At 47.4% G+C, this 17,239-nt stretch overlaps 49 non-coding genes across 49 annotated transcripts; all 49 read left to right on the top strand.

Moving 5' to 3' along the window:
- Positions 1-218: 218 nt before the first annotated feature.
- On the top strand, positions 219-337 carry LOC145154470 (5S ribosomal RNA). Its single transcript, XR_013734942.1, has one exon. It is a non-coding gene; the product is annotated as a 5S ribosomal RNA (ribosomal RNA).
- Positions 338-564: 227 nt separating this feature from the next.
- LOC145153075 (5S ribosomal RNA) lies at positions 565-683 on the top strand. Its single transcript, XR_013733603.1, has one exon. It is a non-coding gene; the product is annotated as a 5S ribosomal RNA (ribosomal RNA).
- Positions 684-912: 229 nt separating this feature from the next.
- LOC145144188 (5S ribosomal RNA) lies at positions 913-1,031 on the top strand. Its single transcript, XR_013725204.1, has one exon. It is a non-coding gene; the product is annotated as a 5S ribosomal RNA (ribosomal RNA).
- Positions 1,032-1,261: 230 nt separating this feature from the next.
- Positions 1,262-1,380, top strand: LOC145138258 (5S ribosomal RNA). The gene has a single exon (XR_013721418.1). It is a non-coding gene; the product is annotated as a 5S ribosomal RNA (ribosomal RNA).
- Positions 1,381-1,610: 230 nt separating this feature from the next.
- LOC145153076 (5S ribosomal RNA) lies at positions 1,611-1,729 on the top strand. Its single transcript, XR_013733604.1, has one exon. It is a non-coding gene; the product is annotated as a 5S ribosomal RNA (ribosomal RNA).
- A 229-nt stretch (positions 1,730-1,958) lies between these two features.
- LOC145154874 (5S ribosomal RNA) lies at positions 1,959-2,077 on the top strand. The gene has a single exon (XR_013735344.1). It is a non-coding gene; the product is annotated as a 5S ribosomal RNA (ribosomal RNA).
- A 228-nt stretch (positions 2,078-2,305) lies between these two features.
- LOC145153077 (5S ribosomal RNA) lies at positions 2,306-2,424 on the top strand. The gene has a single exon (XR_013733605.1). It is a non-coding gene; the product is annotated as a 5S ribosomal RNA (ribosomal RNA).
- A 229-nt stretch (positions 2,425-2,653) lies between these two features.
- Positions 2,654-2,772, top strand: LOC145148665 (5S ribosomal RNA). Its single transcript, XR_013729539.1, has one exon. It is a non-coding gene; the product is annotated as a 5S ribosomal RNA (ribosomal RNA).
- A 229-nt stretch (positions 2,773-3,001) lies between these two features.
- On the top strand, positions 3,002-3,120 carry LOC145153078 (5S ribosomal RNA). The gene has a single exon (XR_013733606.1). It is a non-coding gene; the product is annotated as a 5S ribosomal RNA (ribosomal RNA).
- A 231-nt stretch (positions 3,121-3,351) lies between these two features.
- LOC145153079 (5S ribosomal RNA) lies at positions 3,352-3,470 on the top strand. Its single transcript, XR_013733607.1, has one exon. It is a non-coding gene; the product is annotated as a 5S ribosomal RNA (ribosomal RNA).
- Positions 3,471-3,700: 230 nt separating this feature from the next.
- LOC145143592 (5S ribosomal RNA) lies at positions 3,701-3,819 on the top strand. Its single transcript, XR_013724623.1, has one exon. It is a non-coding gene; the product is annotated as a 5S ribosomal RNA (ribosomal RNA).
- Positions 3,820-4,048: 229 nt separating this feature from the next.
- LOC145154875 (5S ribosomal RNA) lies at positions 4,049-4,167 on the top strand. The gene has a single exon (XR_013735345.1). It is a non-coding gene; the product is annotated as a 5S ribosomal RNA (ribosomal RNA).
- A 228-nt stretch (positions 4,168-4,395) lies between these two features.
- Positions 4,396-4,514, top strand: LOC145153081 (5S ribosomal RNA). The gene has a single exon (XR_013733609.1). It is a non-coding gene; the product is annotated as a 5S ribosomal RNA (ribosomal RNA).
- A 229-nt stretch (positions 4,515-4,743) lies between these two features.
- On the top strand, positions 4,744-4,862 carry LOC145148667 (5S ribosomal RNA). The gene has a single exon (XR_013729540.1). It is a non-coding gene; the product is annotated as a 5S ribosomal RNA (ribosomal RNA).
- Positions 4,863-5,091: 229 nt separating this feature from the next.
- On the top strand, positions 5,092-5,210 carry LOC145153082 (5S ribosomal RNA). The gene has a single exon (XR_013733610.1). It is a non-coding gene; the product is annotated as a 5S ribosomal RNA (ribosomal RNA).
- Positions 5,211-5,441: 231 nt separating this feature from the next.
- On the top strand, positions 5,442-5,560 carry LOC145153083 (5S ribosomal RNA). Its single transcript, XR_013733611.1, has one exon. It is a non-coding gene; the product is annotated as a 5S ribosomal RNA (ribosomal RNA).
- A 230-nt stretch (positions 5,561-5,790) lies between these two features.
- On the top strand, positions 5,791-5,909 carry LOC145143593 (5S ribosomal RNA). The gene has a single exon (XR_013724624.1). It is a non-coding gene; the product is annotated as a 5S ribosomal RNA (ribosomal RNA).
- A 229-nt stretch (positions 5,910-6,138) lies between these two features.
- Positions 6,139-6,257, top strand: LOC145154439 (5S ribosomal RNA). Its single transcript, XR_013734911.1, has one exon. It is a non-coding gene; the product is annotated as a 5S ribosomal RNA (ribosomal RNA).
- A 229-nt stretch (positions 6,258-6,486) lies between these two features.
- LOC145154144 (5S ribosomal RNA) lies at positions 6,487-6,605 on the top strand. Its single transcript, XR_013734624.1, has one exon. It is a non-coding gene; the product is annotated as a 5S ribosomal RNA (ribosomal RNA).
- Positions 6,606-6,836: 231 nt separating this feature from the next.
- LOC145153084 (5S ribosomal RNA) lies at positions 6,837-6,955 on the top strand. The gene has a single exon (XR_013733612.1). It is a non-coding gene; the product is annotated as a 5S ribosomal RNA (ribosomal RNA).
- A 232-nt stretch (positions 6,956-7,187) lies between these two features.
- On the top strand, positions 7,188-7,306 carry LOC145155929 (5S ribosomal RNA). Its single transcript, XR_013736357.1, has one exon. It is a non-coding gene; the product is annotated as a 5S ribosomal RNA (ribosomal RNA).
- Positions 7,307-7,535: 229 nt separating this feature from the next.
- On the top strand, positions 7,536-7,654 carry LOC145144189 (5S ribosomal RNA). The gene has a single exon (XR_013725205.1). It is a non-coding gene; the product is annotated as a 5S ribosomal RNA (ribosomal RNA).
- A 229-nt stretch (positions 7,655-7,883) lies between these two features.
- On the top strand, positions 7,884-8,002 carry LOC145138265 (5S ribosomal RNA). The gene has a single exon (XR_013721419.1). It is a non-coding gene; the product is annotated as a 5S ribosomal RNA (ribosomal RNA).
- Positions 8,003-8,230: 228 nt separating this feature from the next.
- LOC145136117 (5S ribosomal RNA) lies at positions 8,231-8,349 on the top strand. Its single transcript, XR_013720236.1, has one exon. It is a non-coding gene; the product is annotated as a 5S ribosomal RNA (ribosomal RNA).
- Positions 8,350-8,578: 229 nt separating this feature from the next.
- On the top strand, positions 8,579-8,697 carry LOC145154471 (5S ribosomal RNA). The gene has a single exon (XR_013734943.1). It is a non-coding gene; the product is annotated as a 5S ribosomal RNA (ribosomal RNA).
- A 226-nt stretch (positions 8,698-8,923) lies between these two features.
- LOC145153085 (5S ribosomal RNA) lies at positions 8,924-9,042 on the top strand. The gene has a single exon (XR_013733613.1). It is a non-coding gene; the product is annotated as a 5S ribosomal RNA (ribosomal RNA).
- Positions 9,043-9,271: 229 nt separating this feature from the next.
- Positions 9,272-9,390, top strand: LOC145144192 (5S ribosomal RNA). The gene has a single exon (XR_013725207.1). It is a non-coding gene; the product is annotated as a 5S ribosomal RNA (ribosomal RNA).
- Positions 9,391-9,619: 229 nt separating this feature from the next.
- LOC145138279 (5S ribosomal RNA) lies at positions 9,620-9,738 on the top strand. Its single transcript, XR_013721430.1, has one exon. It is a non-coding gene; the product is annotated as a 5S ribosomal RNA (ribosomal RNA).
- Positions 9,739-9,967: 229 nt separating this feature from the next.
- LOC145136122 (5S ribosomal RNA) lies at positions 9,968-10,086 on the top strand. Its single transcript, XR_013720241.1, has one exon. It is a non-coding gene; the product is annotated as a 5S ribosomal RNA (ribosomal RNA).
- Positions 10,087-10,315: 229 nt separating this feature from the next.
- On the top strand, positions 10,316-10,434 carry LOC145154472 (5S ribosomal RNA). Its single transcript, XR_013734944.1, has one exon. It is a non-coding gene; the product is annotated as a 5S ribosomal RNA (ribosomal RNA).
- A 226-nt stretch (positions 10,435-10,660) lies between these two features.
- On the top strand, positions 10,661-10,779 carry LOC145153086 (5S ribosomal RNA). The gene has a single exon (XR_013733614.1). It is a non-coding gene; the product is annotated as a 5S ribosomal RNA (ribosomal RNA).
- A 229-nt stretch (positions 10,780-11,008) lies between these two features.
- Positions 11,009-11,127, top strand: LOC145144193 (5S ribosomal RNA). The gene has a single exon (XR_013725208.1). It is a non-coding gene; the product is annotated as a 5S ribosomal RNA (ribosomal RNA).
- A 229-nt stretch (positions 11,128-11,356) lies between these two features.
- On the top strand, positions 11,357-11,475 carry LOC145138287 (5S ribosomal RNA). Its single transcript, XR_013721432.1, has one exon. It is a non-coding gene; the product is annotated as a 5S ribosomal RNA (ribosomal RNA).
- A 229-nt stretch (positions 11,476-11,704) lies between these two features.
- On the top strand, positions 11,705-11,823 carry LOC145139995 (5S ribosomal RNA). The gene has a single exon (XR_013722055.1). It is a non-coding gene; the product is annotated as a 5S ribosomal RNA (ribosomal RNA).
- A 229-nt stretch (positions 11,824-12,052) lies between these two features.
- On the top strand, positions 12,053-12,171 carry LOC145154473 (5S ribosomal RNA). The gene has a single exon (XR_013734945.1). It is a non-coding gene; the product is annotated as a 5S ribosomal RNA (ribosomal RNA).
- Positions 12,172-12,397: 226 nt separating this feature from the next.
- Positions 12,398-12,516, top strand: LOC145153087 (5S ribosomal RNA). The gene has a single exon (XR_013733615.1). It is a non-coding gene; the product is annotated as a 5S ribosomal RNA (ribosomal RNA).
- A 229-nt stretch (positions 12,517-12,745) lies between these two features.
- On the top strand, positions 12,746-12,864 carry LOC145144194 (5S ribosomal RNA). Its single transcript, XR_013725209.1, has one exon. It is a non-coding gene; the product is annotated as a 5S ribosomal RNA (ribosomal RNA).
- Positions 12,865-13,093: 229 nt separating this feature from the next.
- On the top strand, positions 13,094-13,212 carry LOC145148035 (5S ribosomal RNA). The gene has a single exon (XR_013728938.1). It is a non-coding gene; the product is annotated as a 5S ribosomal RNA (ribosomal RNA).
- A 229-nt stretch (positions 13,213-13,441) lies between these two features.
- Positions 13,442-13,560, top strand: LOC145138294 (5S ribosomal RNA). The gene has a single exon (XR_013721433.1). It is a non-coding gene; the product is annotated as a 5S ribosomal RNA (ribosomal RNA).
- A 229-nt stretch (positions 13,561-13,789) lies between these two features.
- LOC145145362 (5S ribosomal RNA) lies at positions 13,790-13,908 on the top strand. The gene has a single exon (XR_013726338.1). It is a non-coding gene; the product is annotated as a 5S ribosomal RNA (ribosomal RNA).
- A 230-nt stretch (positions 13,909-14,138) lies between these two features.
- Positions 14,139-14,257, top strand: LOC145147402 (5S ribosomal RNA). Its single transcript, XR_013728307.1, has one exon. It is a non-coding gene; the product is annotated as a 5S ribosomal RNA (ribosomal RNA).
- A 229-nt stretch (positions 14,258-14,486) lies between these two features.
- Positions 14,487-14,605, top strand: LOC145154474 (5S ribosomal RNA). Its single transcript, XR_013734946.1, has one exon. It is a non-coding gene; the product is annotated as a 5S ribosomal RNA (ribosomal RNA).
- Positions 14,606-14,833: 228 nt separating this feature from the next.
- LOC145153088 (5S ribosomal RNA) lies at positions 14,834-14,952 on the top strand. Its single transcript, XR_013733616.1, has one exon. It is a non-coding gene; the product is annotated as a 5S ribosomal RNA (ribosomal RNA).
- Positions 14,953-15,181: 229 nt separating this feature from the next.
- On the top strand, positions 15,182-15,300 carry LOC145144195 (5S ribosomal RNA). Its single transcript, XR_013725210.1, has one exon. It is a non-coding gene; the product is annotated as a 5S ribosomal RNA (ribosomal RNA).
- Positions 15,301-15,529: 229 nt separating this feature from the next.
- On the top strand, positions 15,530-15,648 carry LOC145142682 (5S ribosomal RNA). The gene has a single exon (XR_013723752.1). It is a non-coding gene; the product is annotated as a 5S ribosomal RNA (ribosomal RNA).
- Positions 15,649-15,879: 231 nt separating this feature from the next.
- Positions 15,880-15,998, top strand: LOC145137225 (5S ribosomal RNA). Its single transcript, XR_013720966.1, has one exon. It is a non-coding gene; the product is annotated as a 5S ribosomal RNA (ribosomal RNA).
- Positions 15,999-16,224: 226 nt separating this feature from the next.
- Positions 16,225-16,343, top strand: LOC145153089 (5S ribosomal RNA). The gene has a single exon (XR_013733617.1). It is a non-coding gene; the product is annotated as a 5S ribosomal RNA (ribosomal RNA).
- Positions 16,344-16,571: 228 nt separating this feature from the next.
- On the top strand, positions 16,572-16,690 carry LOC145149038 (5S ribosomal RNA). Its single transcript, XR_013729901.1, has one exon. It is a non-coding gene; the product is annotated as a 5S ribosomal RNA (ribosomal RNA).
- A 229-nt stretch (positions 16,691-16,919) lies between these two features.
- Positions 16,920-17,038, top strand: LOC145143994 (5S ribosomal RNA). Its single transcript, XR_013725017.1, has one exon. It is a non-coding gene; the product is annotated as a 5S ribosomal RNA (ribosomal RNA).
- The last annotated feature ends 201 nt before the right edge of the window (positions 17,039-17,239 follow it).

The following is a 17,239-nucleotide window of genomic DNA, read 5'->3' on the forward strand; positions in this document are numbered from 1 at the left end:
TGTCCGTTTGCGTTTTTTTAGATTTTACGTGCGGTTTTTTTTGTTTTTTTTTCTTTCTTGCTATTTCTATGCTCGGGTGGCCTCCGCTTCATGGTTGATGGTTTTCGTATTTTTGGAACGGAGCCGATCGGTCACGTGGGTTCCACGCCTCGCGTACGAAAACAAAGGAGGTTCTGCGTCTTTTAAGACATAAAAGCAATATGCATGGATAGTATTTCGGGTGCGATCATACCAGCACTAATGCACCGGATCCCATCAGAACTCCGCAGTGAAGCGTGCTTGGGCGAGAGTAGTACTAGGATGGGTGACCCCCTGGGAAGTCCTCGTGTTGCACCCCCACTTTTTCGTTGTCCGTTTGCGTTTTTTTAGATTTTACGTGCGGTTTTTTTTTGTTTTTTTTTTCTTGCTATTTCTATGCTCGGGTGGCCTCCGTTTCATGGTTCATGGTCTTCGTATTTTTGGAACGGAGCCGATCGGTCACGTGGATCCCACGCCTCGCGTACGAAAACAAAGGAGGTTCTGTGTCTTTTAAGACATACAAGCAATAAGCATGGACAGTATTTCGGGTGCGATCATACCAGCACTAATGCACCGGATCCCATCAGAACTCCGCAGTTAAGCGTGCTTGGGCGAGAGTAGTACTAGGATGGGTGACCCCATGGGAAGTCCTCGTGTTGCACCCCCCTTTTTCGTTGTCCGTTTGCGTTTTTTTAGATTTTACGTGCGGTTTTTTTTTGTTTTTTTTTCTTTCTTGCTATTTCTATGCTCGGGTGGCCTCCGCTTCATGGTTGATGGTCTTCGTATTTTTGGAACGGAGCTGATCGGTCACGTGGGTCCCACGCCTCGCGTACGAAAACAAAGGAGTTTCTGCGTCTTTTAAGACATACAAGCAATAAGCATGGATAGTATTTTGGGTGAGATCATACCAGCACTAATGCACCGGATCCCATCAGAACTCCGCAGTTAAGCGTGCTTGGGCGAGAGTAGTACTAGGATGGGTGACCCCCTGGGAAGTCCTCGTGTTGCACCCCCCTTTTTCGTTGTCCGTTTGCGTTTTTTTAGATTTTACGTGCGGTTTTTTTTTGTTTTTTTTTTCTTTCTTGCTATTTCTATGCTCGGGTGGCCTCCGCTTCATGGTTCATGGTCTTCGTATTTTTGGAACGGAGCCGATCGGTCACGTGGGTCCCACGCCTCGCGTACGAAAACAAAGGAGGTTCTGCGTCTTTTAAGACATACAAGCAATAAGCATGGATAGTATTTCGGGTGCGATCATACCAGCACTAATGCACCGGATCCTATCAGAACTCCGCAGTTAAGCGTGCTTGGGCGAGAGTAGTACTAGGATGGGTGACCCCCTGGGAAGTCCTCGTGTTGCACCCCCCTTTTTCGTTGTCCGTTTGCGTTTTTTTAGATTTTACGTGCGGTTTTTTTTTGTTTTTTTTTTCTTTCTTGCTATTTCTATGCTCGGGTGGCCTCCGCTTCATGGTTGATGGTTTTCGTATTTTTGGAACGGAGCCGATCGGTCACGTGGGTTCCACGCCTCGCGTACGAAAACAAAGGAGGTTCTGCGTCTTTTAAGACATAAAAGCAATAAGCATGGACAGTATTTCGGGTGCGATCATACCAGCACTAATGCACCGGATCCCATCAGAACTCCGCAGTTAAGCGTGCTTGGGCGAGAGTAGTACTAGGATGGGTGACCCCATGGGAAGTCCTCGTGTTGCACCCCCCTTTTTCGTTGTCCGTTTGCGTTTTTTTAGATTTTACGTGCGGTTTTTTTTTGTTTTTTTTTCTTTCTTGCTATTTCTATGCTCGGGTGGCCTCCGCTTCATGGTTGATGGTTTTCGTATTTTTGGAACGGAGCCGATCGGTCACGTGGGTTCCACGCCTCGCGTACGAAAACAAAGGAGGTTCTGCGTCTTTTAAGACATAAAAGCAATAAGCATGGATAGTATTTCGGGTGCGATCATACCAGCACTAATGCACCGGATCCCATCAGAACTCCGCAGTTAAGCGTGCGTGGGCGAGAGTAGTACTAGGATGGGTGACCCCCTGGGAAGTCCTCGTGTTGCACCCCCACTTTTTCGTTGTCCGTTTGCGTTTTTTTAGATTTTACGTGCGGTTTTTTTTTTGTTTTTTTTTTCTTGCTATTTCTATGCTCGGGTGGCCTCCGTTTCATGGTTCATGGTCTTCGTATTTTTGGAACGGAGCCGATCGGTCACGTGGGTCCCACGCCTCGCGTACGAAAACAAAGGAGGTTCTGTGTCTTTTAAGACATACAAGCAATAAGCATGGACAGTATTTCGGGTGCGATCATACCAGCACTAATGCACCGGATCCCATCAGAACTCCGCAGTTAAGCGTGCTTGGGCGAGAGTAGTACTAGGATGGGTGACCCCATGGGAAGTCCTCGTGTTGCACCCCCCTTTTTCGTTGTCCGTTTGCGTTTTTTTAGATTTTACGTGCGGTTTTTTTTTGTTTTTTTTTCTTTCTTGCTATTTCTATGCTCGGGTGGCCTCCGCTTCATGGTTGATGGTCTTCGTATTTTTGGAACGGAGCTGATCGGTCACGTGGGTCCCACGCCTCGCGTACGAAAACAAAGGAGTTTCTGCGTCTTTTAAGACATACAAGCAATAAGCATGGATAGTATTTTGGGTGAGATCATACAAGCACTAATGCACCGGATCCCATCAGAACTCCGCAGTTAAGCGTGCTTGGGCGAGAGTAGTACTAGGATGGGTGACCCCCTGGGAAGTCCTCGTGTTGCACCCCCCTTTTTCGTTGTCCGTTTGCGTTTTTTTAGATTTTACGTGCGGTTTTTTTTTGTTTTTTTTTCTTTCTTGCTATTTCTATGCTCGGGTGGCCTCCGTTTCATGGTTCATGGTCTTCGTATTTTTGGAACGGAGCCGATCGGTCACGTGGGTCCCACGCCTCGCGTACGAAAACAAAGGAGGTTCTGCGTCTTTTAAGACATACAAGCAATAAGCATGGATAGTATTTCGGGTGCGATCATACCAGCACTAATGCACCGGATCCCATCAGAACTCCGCAGTTAAGCGTGCTTGGGCGAGAGTAGTACTAGGATGGGTGACCCCATGGGAAGTCCTCGTGTTGCACCCCCCTTTTTCGTTGTCCGTTTGCGTTTTTTTAGATTTTACGTGCGGTTTTTTTTTTGTTTTTTTTTTCTTTCTTGCTATTTCTATGCTCGGGTGGCCTCCGCTTCATGGTTCATGGTCTTCGTATATTTGGAACGGAGCCGATCGGTCACGTGGGTCCCACGCCTCGCGTACGAAAACAAAGGAGGTTCTGTGTCTTTTAAGACATACAAGCAATAAGCATGGACAGTATTTCGGGTGCGATCATACCAGCACTAATGCACCGGATCCCATCAGAACTCCGCAGTTAAGCGTGCTTGGGCGAGAGTAGTACTAGGATGGGTGACCCCATGGGAAGTCCTCGTGTTGCACCCCCCTTTTTCGTTGTCCGTTTGCGTTTTTTTAGATTTTACGTGCGGTTTTTTTTTTGTTTTTTTTTCTTTCTTGCTATTTCTATGCTCGGGTGGCCTCCGCTTCATGGTTGATGGTCTTCGTATTTTTGGAACGGAGCTGATCGGTCACGTGGGTCCCACGCCTCGCGTACGAAAACAAAGGAGTTTCTGCGTCTTTTAAGACATACAAGCAATAAGCATGGATAGTATTTTGGGTGCGATCATACCAGCACTAATGCACCGGATCCCATCAGAACTCCGCAGTTTAGCGTGCTTGGGCGAGAGTAGTACTAGGATGGGTGACCCCCTGGGAAGTCCTCGTGTTGCACCCCCCTTTTTCGTTGTCCGTTTGCGTTTTTTTAGATTTTACGTGCGGTTTTTTTTTGTTTTTTTTTCTTTCTTGCTATTTCTATGCTCGGGTGGCCTCCGCTTCATGGTTGATGGTTTTCGTATTTTTGGAACGGAGCCGATCGGTCACGTGGGTTCCACGCCTCGCGTACGAAAACAAAGGAGGTTCTGCGTCTTTTAAGACATAAAAGCAATAAGCATGGATAGTATTTCGGGTGCGATCATACCAGCACTAATGCACCGGATCCCATCAGAACTCCGCAGTTAAGCGTGCGTGGGCGAGAGTAGTACTAGGATGGGTGACCCCCTGGGAAGTCCTCGTGTTGCACCCCCACTTTTTCGTTGTCCGTTTGCGTTTTTTTAGATTTTACGTGCGGTTTTTTTTTTGTTTTTTTTTTCTTGCTATTTCTATGCTCGGGTGGCCTCCGTTTCATGGTTCATGGTCTTCGTATTTTTGGAACGGAGCCGATCGGTCACGTGGGTCCCACGCCTCGCGTACGAAAACAAAGGAGGTTCTGTGTCTTTTAAGACATACAAGCAATAAGCATGGACAGTATTTCGGGTGCGATCATACCAGCACTAATGCACCGGATCCCATCAGAACTCCGCAGTTAAGCGTGCTTGGGCGAGAGTAGTACTAGGATGGGTGACCCCATGGGAAGTCCTCGTGTTGCACCCCCCTTTTTCGTTGTCCGTTTGCGTTTTTTTAGATTTTACGTGCGGTTTTTTTTTGTTTTTTTTTCTTTCTTGCTATTTCTATGCTCGGGTGGCCTCCGCTTCATGGTTGATGGTCTTCGTATTTTTGGAACGGAGCTGATCGGTCACGTGGGTCCCACGCCTCGCGTACGAAAACAAAGGAGTTTCTGCGTCTTTTAAGACATACAAGCAATAAGCATGGATAGTATTTTGGGTGAGATCATACAAGCACTAATGCACCGGATCCCATCAGAACTCCGCAGTTAAGCGTGCTTGGGCGAGAGTAGTACTAGGATGGGTGACCCCCTGGGAAGTCCTCGTGTTGCACCCCCCTTTTTCGTTGTCCGTTTGCGTTTTTTTAGATTTTACGTGCGGTTTTTTTTTGTTTTTTTTTCTTTCTTGCTATTTCTATGCTCGGGTGGCCTCCGTTTCATGGTTCATGGTCTTCGTATTTTTGGAACGGAGCCGATCGGTCACGTGGGTCCCACGCCTCGCGTACGAAAACAAAGGAGGTTCTGCGTCTTTTAAGACATACAAGCAATAAGCATGGATAGTATTTCGGGTGCGATCATACCAGCACTAATGCACCGGATCCCATCAGAACTCCGCAGTTAAGCGTGCTTGGGCGAGAGTAGTACTAGGATGGGTGACCCCATGGGAAGTCCTCGTGTTGCACCCCCCTTTTTCGTTGTCCGTTTGCGTTTTTTTAGATTTTACGTGCGGTTTTTTTTTTGTTTTTTTTTTCTTTCTTGCTATTTCTATGCTCGGGTGGCCTCCGCTTCATGGTTCATGGTCTTCGTATATTTGGAACGGAGCCGATCGGTCACGTGGGTCCCACGCCTCGCGTACGAAAACAAAGGAGGTTCTGTGTCTTTTAAGACATACAAGCAATAAGCATGGACAGTATTTCGGGTGCGATCATACCAGCACTAATGCACCGGATCCCATCAGAACTCCGCAGTTAAGCGTGCTTGGGCGAGAGTAGTACTAGGATGGGTGACCCCATGGGAAGTCCTCGTGTTGCACCCCCCTTTTTCGTTGTCCGTTTGCGTTTTTTTAGATTTTACGTGCGGTTTTTTTTTTGTTTTTTTTTCTTTCTTGCTATTTCTATGCTCGGGTGGCCTCCGCTTCATGGTTGATGGTCTTCGTATTTTTGGAACGGAGCTGATCGGTCACGTGGGTCCCACGCCTCGCGTACGAAAACAAAGGAGTTTCTGCGTCTTTTAAGACATACAAGCAATAAGCATGGATAGTATTTTGGGTGCGATCATACCAGCACTAATGCACCGGATCCCATCAGAACTCCGCAGTTTAGCGTGCTTGGGCGAGAGTAGTACTAGGATGGGTGACCCCCTGGGAAGTCCTCGTGTTGCACCCCCCTTTTTCGTTGTCCGTTTGCGTTTTTTTAGATTTTACGTGCGGTTTTTTTTTGTTTTTTTTTCTTTCTTGCTATTTCTATGCTCGGGTGGCCTCCGCTTCATGGTTGATGGTCTTCGTATTTTTGGAACGGAGCTGATCGGTCACGTGGGTCCCACGCCTCGCGTACGAAAACAAAGGAGTTTTTGCGTCTTTTAAGACATACAAGCAATAAGCATGGATAGTATTTTGGGTGCGATCATACCAGCACTAATGCACCGGATCCCATCAGAACTCCGCAGTTAAGCGTGCTTGGGCGAGAGTAGTACTAGGATGGGTGACCCCCTGGGAAGTCCTCGTGTTGCACCCGCCTTTTTCGTTGTCCGTTTGCGTTTTTTTAGATTTTACGTGCGGTTTTTTTTTGTTTTTTTTTCTTTCTTGCTATTTCTATGCTCGGGTGGCCTCCGTTTCATGGTTCATGGTCTTCGTATTTTTGGAACGGAGCCGATCGGTCACGTGGGTCCCACGCCTCGCGTACGAAAACAAAGGAGGTTCTGCGTCTTTTAAGACATACAAGCAATAAGCATGGATAGTATTTCGGGTGCGATCATACCAGCACTAATGCACCGGATCCCATCAGAACTCCGCAGTTAAACGTGCTTGGGCGAGAGTAGTACTAGGATGGGTGACCCCCTGGGAAGTCCTCGTGTTGCACCCCCCTTTTTCGTTGTCCGTTTGCGTTTTTTTAGATTTTACGTGCGGTTTTTTTTTTATTTTTTTTTTCTTTCTTGCTATTTCTATGCTCGGGTGGCCTCCGTTTCATGGTTCATGGTCTTCGTATTTTTGGAACGGAGCCGATCGGTCACGTGGGTCCCACGCCGCGCGTACGAAAACAAAGGAGGTTCTGCGTCTTTTAAGACATACAAGCAATAAGCATGGATAGTATTTCGGGTGCGATCATACCAGCACTAATGCACCGGATCCCATCAGAACTCCGCAGTTAAGCGTGCTTGGGCGAGAGTAGTACTAGGATGGGTGACCCCATGGGAAGTCCTCGTGTTGCACCCCCCTTTTTTGTTGTCCGTTTGCGTTTTTTTAGATTTTACGTGCGGTTTTTTTTTTTGTTTTTTTTTTCTTTCTTGCTATTTCAATGCTCGGGTGGCCTCCGTTTCATGGTTCATGGTCTTCGTATTTTTGGAACGGAGCCGATCGGTCACGTGGGTCCCACGTCTCGCGTACGAAAACAAAGGAGGTTCTGCGTCTTTTAAGAAATACAAGCAATAAGCACGGATAGTATTTCGGGTGCGATCATACCAGCACTAATGCATCGGATCCCATCAGAACTCCGCAGTTAAGCGTGCTTGGGCGAGAGTAGTACTAGGATGGGTGACCCCCTGGGAAGTCCTCGTGTTGCACCCCCCTTTTTCGTTGTCCGTTTGCGTTTTTTTAGATTTTACGTGCGGTTTTTTTTTGTTTTTTTTTCTTTCTTGCTATTTCTATGCTCGGGTGGCCTCCGCTTCATGGTTGATGGTCTTCGTATTTTTGGAACGGAGCTGATCGGTCACGTGGGTCCCACGCCTCGCGTACGAAAACAAAGGAGTTTCTGCGTCTTTTAAGACATACAAGCAATAAGCATGGATAGTATTTTGGGTGAGATCATACCAGCACTAATGCACCGGATCCCATCAGAACTCCGCAGTTAAGCGTGCTTGGGCGAGAGTAGTACTAGGATGGGTGACCCCCTGGGAAGTCCTCGTGTTGCACCCCCCTTTTTCGTTGTCCGTTTGCGTTTTTATAGATTTTACATGCGGTTTTTTTTTGTTTTTTTTTCTTTCTTGCTATTTCTATGCTCGGGTGGCCTCCGCTTCATGGTTCATGGTCTTCGTATTTTTGGAACGGAGCCGATCGGTCACGTGGGTCCCACGCCTCGCGTACGAAAACAAAGGAGGTTCTGCGTCTTTTAAGACATACAAGCAATAAGCATGGATAGTATTTCGGGTGCGATCATACCAGCACTAATGCACCGGATCCTATCAGAACTCCGCAGTTAAGCGTGCTTGGGCGAGAGTAGTACTAGGATGGGTGACCCCCTGGGAAGTCCTCGTGTTGCACCCCCCTTTTTCGTTGTCCGTTTGCGTTTTTTTAGATTTTACGTGCGGTTTTTTTTTGTTTTTTTTCTTTCTTGCTATTTCTATGCTCGGGTGGCCTCCGCTTCATGGTTGATGGTTTTCGTATTTTTGGAACGGAGCCGATCGATCACGTGGGTTCCACGCCTCGCGTACGAAAACAAAGGAGGTTCTGCGTCTTTTAAGACATACAAGCAATAAGCATGGATAGTATTTCGGGTGCGATCATACCAGCACTAATGCACCGGATCCCATCAGAACTCCGCAGTTAAGCATGCTTGGGCGAGAGTAGTACTAGGATGGGTGACCCCCTGGGAAGTCCTCGTGTTGCACCCCCCTTTTTCGTTGTCCGTTTGCGTTTTTTTAGATTTTACGTGCGGTTTTTTTTTGTTTTTTTTTCTTTCTTGCTATTTCTATGCTCGGGTGGCCTCCGCTTCATGGTTGATGGTTTTCGTATTTTTGGAACGGAGCCGATCGGTCACGTGGGTTCCACGCCTCGCGTACGAAAACAAAGGAGGTTCTGCGTCTTTTAAGACATAAAAGCAATAAGCATGGATAGTATTTCGGGTGCGATCATACCAGCACTAATGCACCGGATCCCATCAGAACTCCGCAGTGAAGCGTGCTTGGGCGAGAGTAGTACTAGGATGGGTGACCCCCTGGGAAGTCCTCGTGTTGCACCCCCACTTTTTCGTTGTCCGTTTGCGTTTTTTTAGATTTTACGTGCGGTTTTTTTTTGTTTTTTTTTCTTGCTATTTCTATGCTCGGGTGGCCTCCGTTTCATGGTTCATGGTCTTCGTATTTTTGGAACGGAGCCGATCGGTCACGTGGATCCCACGCCTCGCGTACGAAAACAAAGGAGGTTCTGTGTCTTTTAAGACATACAAGCAATAAGCATGGACAGTATTTCGGGTGCGATCATACCAGCACTAATGCACCGGATCCCATCAGAACTCCGCAGTTAAGCGTGCTTGGGCGAGAGTAGTACTAGGATGGGTGACCCCATGGGAAGTCCTCGTGTTGCACCCCCCTTTTTCGTTGTCCGTTTGCGTTTTTTTAGATTTTACGTGCGGTTTTTTTTTGTTTTTTTTTCTTTCTTGCTATTTCTATGCTCGGGTGGCCTCCGCTTCATGGTTGATGGTCTTCGTATTTTTGGAACGGAGCTGATCGGTCACGTGGGTCCCACGCCTCGCGTACGAAAACAAAGGAGTTTCTGCGTCTTTTAAGACATACAAGCAATAAGCATGGATAGTATTTTGGGTGAGATCATACCAGCACTAATGCACCGGATCCCATCAGAACTCCGCAGTTAAGCGTGCTTGGGCGAGAGTAGTACTAGGATGGGTGACCCCCTGGGAAGTCCTCGTGTTGCACCCCCCTTTTTCGTTGTCCGTTTGCGTTTTTATAGATTTTACATGCGGTTTTTTTTTGTTTTTTTTTCTTTCTTGCTATTTCTATGCTCGGGTGGCCTCCGCTTCATGGTTCATGGTCTTCGTATTTTTGGAACGGAGCCGATCGGTCACGTGGGTCCCACGCCTCGCGTACGAAAACAAAGGAGGTTCTGCGTCTTTTAAGACATACAAGCAATAAGCATGGATAGTATTTCGGGTGCGATCATACCAGCACTAATGCACCGGATCCTATCAGAACTCCGCAGTTAAGCGTGCTTGGGCGAGAGTAGTACTAGGATGGGTGACCCCCTGGGAAGTCCTCGTGTTGCACCCCCCTTTTTCGTTGTCCGTTTGCGTTTTTTTAGATTTTACGTGCGGTTTTTTTTTGTTTTTTTTTCTTTCTTGCTATTTCTATGCTCGGGTGGCCTCCGCTTCATGGTTGATGGTTTTCGTATTTTTGGAACGGAGCCGATCGATCACGTGGGTTCCACGCCTCGCGTACGAAAACAAAGGAGGTTCTGCGTCTTTTAAGACATACAAGCAATAAGCATGGATAGTATTTCGGGTGCGATCATACCAGCACTAATGCACCGGATCCCATCAGAACTCCGCAGTTAAGCATGCTTGGGCGAGAGTAGTACTAGGATGGGTGACCCCCTGGGAAGTCCTCGTGTTGCACCCCCCTTTTTCGTTGTCCGTTTGCGTTTTTTTAGATTTTACGTGCGGTTTTTTTTTGTTTTTTTTTCTTTCTTGCTATTTCTATGCTCGGGTGGCCTCCGCTTCATGGTTGATGGTTTTCGTATTTTTGGAACGGAGCCGATCGGTCACGTGGGTTCCACGCCTCGCGTACGAAAACAAAGGAGGTTCTGCGTCTTTTAAGACATAAAAGCAATAAGCATGGATAGTATTTCGGGTGCGATCATACCAGCACTAATGCACCGGATCCCATCAGAACTCCGCAGTGAAGCGTGCTTGGGCGAGAGTAGTACTAGGATGGGTGACCCCCTGGGAAGTCCTCGTGTTGCACCCCCACTTTTTCGTTGTCCGTTTGCGTTTTTTTAGATTTTACGTGCGGTTTTTTTTTGTTTTTTTTTCTTGCTATTTCTATGCTCGGGTGGCCTCCGTTTCATGGTTCATGGTCTTCGTATTTTTGGAACGGAGCCGATCGGTCACGTGGATCCCACGCCTCGCGTACGAAAACAAAGGAGGTTCTGTGTCTTTTAAGACATACAAGCAATAAGCATGGACAGTATTTCGGGTGCGATCATACCAGCACTAATGCACCGGATCCCATCAGAACTCCGCAGTTAAGCGTGCTTGGGCGAGAGTAGTACTAGGATGGGTGACCCCATGGGAAGTCCTCGTGTTGCACCCCCCTTTTTCGTTGTCCGTTTGCGTTTTTTTAGATTTTACGTGCGGTTTTTTTTTGTTTTTTTTTCTTTCTTGCTATTTCTATGCTCGGGTGGCCTCCGCTTCTTGGTTGATGGTCTTCGTATTTTTGGAACGGAGCTGATCGGTCACGTGGGTCCCACGCCTCGCGTACGAAAACAAAGGAGTTTCTGCGTCTTTTAAGACATACAAGCAATAAGCATGGATAGTATTTTGGGTGAGATCATACCAGCACTAATGCACCGGATCCCATCAGAACTCCGCAGTTAAGCGTGCTTGGGCGAGAGTAGTACTAGGATGGGTGACCCCCTGGGAAGTCCTCGTGTTGCACCCCCCTTTTTCGTTGTCCGTTTGCGTTTTTATAGATTTTACATGCGGTTTTTTTTTGTTTTTTTTTCTTTCTTGCTATTTCTATGCTCGGGTGGCCTCCGCTTCATGGTTCATGGTCTTCGTATTTTTGGAACGGAGCCGATCGGTCACGTGGGTCCCACGCCTCGCGTACGAAAACAAAGGAGGTTCTGCGTCTTTTAAGACATACAAGCAATAAGCATGGATAGTATTTCGGGTGCGATCATACCAGCACTAATGCACCGGATCCTATCAGAACTCCGCAGTTAAGCGTGCTTGGGCGAGAGTAGTACTAGGATGGGTGACCCCCTGGGAAGTCCTCGTGTTGCACCCCCCTTTTTCGTTGTCCGTTTGCGTTTTTTTAGATTTTACGTGCGGTTTTTTTTTGTTTTTTTTTCTTTCTTGCTATTTCTATGCTCGGGTGGCCTCCGCTTCATGGTTGATGGTTTTCGTATTTTTGGAACGGAGCCGATCGATCACGTGGGTTCCACGCCTCGCGTACGAAAACAAAGGAGGTTCTGCGTCTTTTAAGACATACAAGCAATAAGCATGGATAGTATTTCGGGTGCGATCATACCAGCACTAATGCACCGGATCCCATCAGAACTCCGCAGTTAAGCATGCTTGGGCGAGAGTAGTACTAGGATGGGTGACCCCCTGGGAAGTCCTCGTGTTGCACTCCCCTTTTTCGTTGTCCGTTTGCGTTTTTTTAGATTTTACGTGCGGTTTTTTTTTGTTTTTTTTTCTTTCTTGCTATTTCTATGCTCGGGTGGCCTCCGCTTCATGGTTGATGGTTTTCGTATTTTTGGAACGGAGCCGATCGGTCACGTGGGTTCCACGCCTCGCGTACGAAAACAAAGGAGGTTCTGCGTCTTTTAAGACATAAAAGCAATAAGCATGGATAGTATTTCGGGTGCGATCATACCAGCACTAATGCACCGGATCCCATCAGAACTCCGCAGTGAAGCGTGCTTGGGCGAGAGTAGTACTAGGATGGGTGACCCCCTGGGAAGTCCTCGTGTTGCACCCCCACTTTTTCGTTGTCCGTTTGCGTTTTTTTAGATTTTACGTGCGGTTTTTTTTTGTTTTTTTTTCTTGCTATTTCTATGCTCGGGTGGCCTCCGTTTCATGGTTCATGGTCTTCGTATTTTTGGAACGGAGCCGATCGGTCACGTGGATCCCACGCCTCGCGTACGAAAACAAAGGAGGTTCTGTGTCTTTTAAGACATACAAGCAATAAGCATGGACAGTATTTCGGGTGCGATCATACCAGCACTAATGCACCGGATCCCATCAGAACTCCGCAGTTAAGCGTGCTTGGGCGAGAGTAGTACTAGGATGGGTGACCCCATGGGAAGTCCTCGTGTTGCACCCCCCTTTTTCGTTGTCCGTTTGCGTTTTTTTAGATTTTACGTGCGGTTTTTTTTTGTTTTTTTTTCTTTCTTGCTATTTCTATGCTCGGGTGGCCTCCGCTTCATGGTTGATGGTCTTCGTATTTTTGGAACGGAGCTGATCGGTCACGTGGGTCCCACGCCTCGCGTACGAAAACAAAGGAGTTTCTGCGTCTTTTAAGACATACAAGCAATAAGCATGGATAGTATTTTGGGTGAGATCATACCAGCACTAATGCACCGGATCCCATCAGAACTCCGCAGTTAAGCGTGCTTGGGCGAGAGTAGTACTAGGATGGGTGACCCCCTGGGAAGTCCTCGTGTTGCACCCCCCTTTTTCGTTGTCCGTTTGCGTTTTTTTAGATTTTACGTGCGGTTTTTTTTTGTTTTTTTTTCTTTCTTGCTATTTCTATGCTCGGGTGGCCTCCGTTTCATGGTTCATGGTCTTCGTATTTTTGGAACGGAGCCGATCGGTCACGTGGGTCCCACGTCTCGCGTACGAAAACAAAGGAGGTTCTGCGTCTTTTAAGAAATACAAGCAATAAGCATGGATAGTATTTCGGGTGCGATCATACCAGCACTAATGCATCGGATCCCATCAGAACTCCGCAGTTAAGCGTGCTTGGGGGAGAGTAGTACTAGGATGGGTGACCCCCTGGGAAGTCCTCGTGTTGCACCCCCCTTTTTCGTTGTCCGTTTGCGTTTTTTTAGATTTTACGTGCGGTTTTTTTTTGTTTTTTTTTCTTTCTTGCTATTTCTATGCTCGGGTGGCCTCCGCTTCATGGTTCATGGTCTTCGTATTTTTGGAACGGAGCCGATCGGTCACGTGGGTCCCACGCCTCGCGTACGAAAACAAAGGAGGTTCTGCGTCTTTTAAGACATACAAGCAATAAGCATGGATAGTATTTCGGGTGCGATCATACCAGCACTAATGCACCGGATCCTATCAGAACTCCGCAGTTAAGCGTGCTTGGGCGAGAGTAGTACTAGGATGGGTGACCCCCTGGGAAGTCCTCGTGTTGCACCCCCCTTTTTCGTTGTCCGTTTGCGTTTTTTTAGATTTTACGTGCGGTTTTTTTTTGTTTTTTTTTCTTTCTTGCTATTTCTATGCTCGGGTGGCCTCCGCTTCATGGTTGATGGTTTTCGTATTTTTGGAACGGAGCCGATCGGTCACGTGGGTCCCACGCCTCGCGTACGAAAACAAAGGAGGTTCTGTGTCTTTTAAGACATATAAGCAATAAGCATGGACATTATTTCGGGTGCGATCATACCACCACTAATGCACCGGATCCCATCAGAACTCCGCAGTTAAGCGTGCTTGGGCGAGAGTAGTACTAGGATGGGTGACCCCATGGGAAGTCCTCGTGTTGCACCCCCCTTTTTCGTTGTCCGTTTGCGTTTTTTTAGATTTTACGTGCGGTTTTTTTTTTGTTTTTTTTTCTTTCTTGCTATTTCTATGCTCGGGTGGCCTCCGTTTCATGGTTCATGGTCTTCGTATTTTTGGAACGGAGCCGATCGGTCACGTGGGTCCCACGTCTCGCGTACGAAAACAAAGGAGGTTCTGCGTCTTTTAAGACATACAAGCAATAAGCATGGATAGTATTTCGGGTGCGATCATACCAGCACTAATGCACCGGATCCCATCAGAACTCCGCAGTTAAGCGTGCTTGGGCGAGAGTAGTACTAGGATGGGTGACCCCCTGGGAAGTCCTCGTGTTGCACCCCCCTTTTTCGTTGTCCGTTTGCGTTTTTTTAGATTTTACGTGCGGTTTTTTTTTGTTTTTTTTTCTTTCTTGCTATTTCTATGCTCGGGTGGCCTCCGCTTCATGGTTGATGGTTTTCGTATTTTTGGAACGGAGCCGATCGGTCACGTGGGTTCCACGCCTCGCGTACGAAAACAAAGGAGGTTCTGCGTCTTTTAAGACATAAAAGCAATAAGCATGGATAGTATTTCGGGTGCGATCATACCAGCACTAATGCACCGGATCCCATCAGAACTCCGCAGTGAAGCGTGCTTGGGCGAGAGTAGTACTAGGATGGGTGACCCCCTGGGAAGTCCTCGTGTTGCACCCCCACTTTTTCGTTGTCCGTTTGCGTTTTTTTAGATTTTACGTGCGGTTTTTTTTTGTTTTTTTTTTTCTTGCTATTTCTATGCTCGGGTGGCCTCCGTTTCATGGTTCATGGTCTTCGTATTTTTGGAACGGAGCCGATCGGTCACGTGGATCCCACGCCTCGCGTACGAAAACAAAGGAGGTTCTGTGTCTTTTAAGACATACAAGCAATAAGCATGGACAGTATTTCGGGTGCGATCATACCAGCACTAATGCACCGGATCCCATCAGAACTCCGCAGTTAAGCGTGCTTGGGCGAGAGTAGTACTAGGATGGGTGACCCCATGGGAAGTCCTCGTGTTGCACCCCCCTTTTTCGTTGTCCGTTTGCGTTTTTTTAGATTTTACGTGCGGTTTTTTTTTGTTTTTTTTTCTTTCTTGCTATTTCTATGCTCGGGTGGCCTCCGCTTCATGGTTGATGGTCTTCGTATTTTTGGAACGGAGCTGATCGGTCACGTGGGTCCCACGCCTCGCGTACGAAAACAAAGGAGTTTCTGCGTCTTTTAAGACATACAAGCAATAAGCATGGATAGTATTTTGGGTGAGATCATACCAGCACTAATGCACCGGATCCCATCAGAACTCCGCAGTTAAGCGTGCTTGGGCGAGAGTAGTACTAGGATGGGTGACCCCCTGGGAAGTCCTCGTGTTGCACCCCCCTTTTTCGTTGTCCGTTTGCGTTTTTTTAGATTTTACGTGCGGTTTTTTTTTGTTTTTTTTTCTTTCTTGCTATTTCTATGCTCGGGTGGCCTCCGTTTCATGGTTCATGGTCTTCGTATTTTTGGAACAGAGCCGATCGGTCACGTGGGTCCCACGCCTCTCGTACGAAAACAAAGGAGGTTCTGCGTCTTTTAAGACATACAAGCAATAAGCATGGATAGTATTTCGGGTGCGATCATACCAGCACTAATGCACCGGATCCCATCAGAACTCCGCAGTGAAGCGTGCTTGGGCGAGAGTGGTACTAGGATGGGTGACCCCCTGGGAAGTCCTCGTGTTGCACCCCCATTTTTCGTTGTCCGTTTGCGTTTTTTTAGATTTTACGTGCGGTTTTTTTTTTGTTTTTTTTTTCTTTCTTGCTATTTCTATGCTCGGGTGGCCTCCGTTTCATGGTTCATGGTCTTCGTATTTTTGGAACGGAGCCGATCGGTCACGTGGGTCCCACGCCTCGCGTACGAAAACAAAGGAGGTTCTGCGTCTTTTAAGACATACAAGCAATAAGCATGGATAGTATTTCCGGTGCGATCATACCAGCACTAATGCACCGGATCCCATCAGAACTCCGCAGTTAAGCGTGCTTGGGCGAGAGTAGTACTAGGATGGGTGACCCCCTGGGAAGTCCTCGTGTTGCACCCCCCTTTTTTGTTGTCCGTTTGCGTTTTTTTAGATTTTACGTGCGGTTTTTTTTTGTTTTTTTTTTCTTGCTATTTCTATGCTCGGGTGGCCTCCGTTTCATGGTTAATGGTCTTCGTATTTTTGGAACGGAGCCGATCGGTCACGTGGGTCCCACGCCTCGCGTACGAAAACAAAGGAGGTTCTGTGTCTTTTAAGACATACAAGCAATAAGAATGGACAGTATTTCGGGTGCGATCATACCAGCACTAATGCACCGGATCCCATCAGAACTCCGCAGTTAAGCGTGCTTGGGCGAGAGTAGTACTAGGATGGGTGACCCCATGGGAAGTCCTCGTGTTGCACCCCCTTTTTCGTTGTCCGTTTGCGTTTTTTTAGATTTTACGTGCGGTTTTTTTTGTTTTTTTTTTCTTTCTTGCTATTTCTATGCTCGGGTGGCCTCCGCTTCATGGTTGATGGTCTTCGTATTTTTGGAACGGAGCTGATCGGTCACGTGGGTCCCACGCCTCGCGTACGAAAACAAAGGAGTTTCTGCGTCTTTTAAGACATACAAGCAATAAGCATGGATAGTATTTTGGGTGCGATCACACCAGCACTAATGCACCGAATCCCATCAGAACTCCGCAGTTAAGCGTGCTTGGGCTAGAGTAGTACTAGGATGGGTGACCCCCTGGGAAGTCCTCGTGTTGCACCCCCCTTTTTCGTTGTCCGTTTGCGTTTTTTTAGATTTTACGTGCGGTTTTTTTTTGTTTTTTTTTCTTTCTTGCTATTTCTATGCTCGGGTGGCCTCCGCTTCATGGTTGATGGTTTTCGTATTTTTGGAACGGAGCCGATCGGTCACGTGGGTTCCACGCCTCGCGTACGAAAACAAAGGAGGTTCTGCGTCTTTTAAGACATAAAAGCAATAAGCATGGATAGTATTTCGGGTGCGATCATACCAGCACTAATGCACCGGATCCCATCAGAACTCCGCAGTGAAGCGTGCTTGGGCGAGAGTAGTACTAGGATGGGTGACCCCCTCGGAAGTCCTCGTGTTGCACCCCCACTTTTTCGTTGTCCGTTTGCGTTTTTTTAGATTTTACGTGCGGTTTTTTTTTGTTTTTTTTTTCTTGCTATTTCTATGCTCGGGTGGCCTCCGTTTCATGGTTCATGGTCTTCGTATTTTTGGAACGGAGCCGATCGGTCACGTGGATCCCACGCCTCGCGTACGAAAACAAAGGAGGTTCTGTGTCTTTTAAGACATA

Source organism: Lactuca virosa, chromosome 1 (genome assembly GCF_052849685.1).
Source record: "Lactuca virosa cultivar CGN04683 chromosome 1, Lactuca_virosa_CGN04683_v6, whole genome shotgun sequence".
NCBI classification, from domain to species: domain Eukaryota; kingdom Viridiplantae; phylum Streptophyta; class Magnoliopsida; order Asterales; family Asteraceae; genus Lactuca; species Lactuca virosa.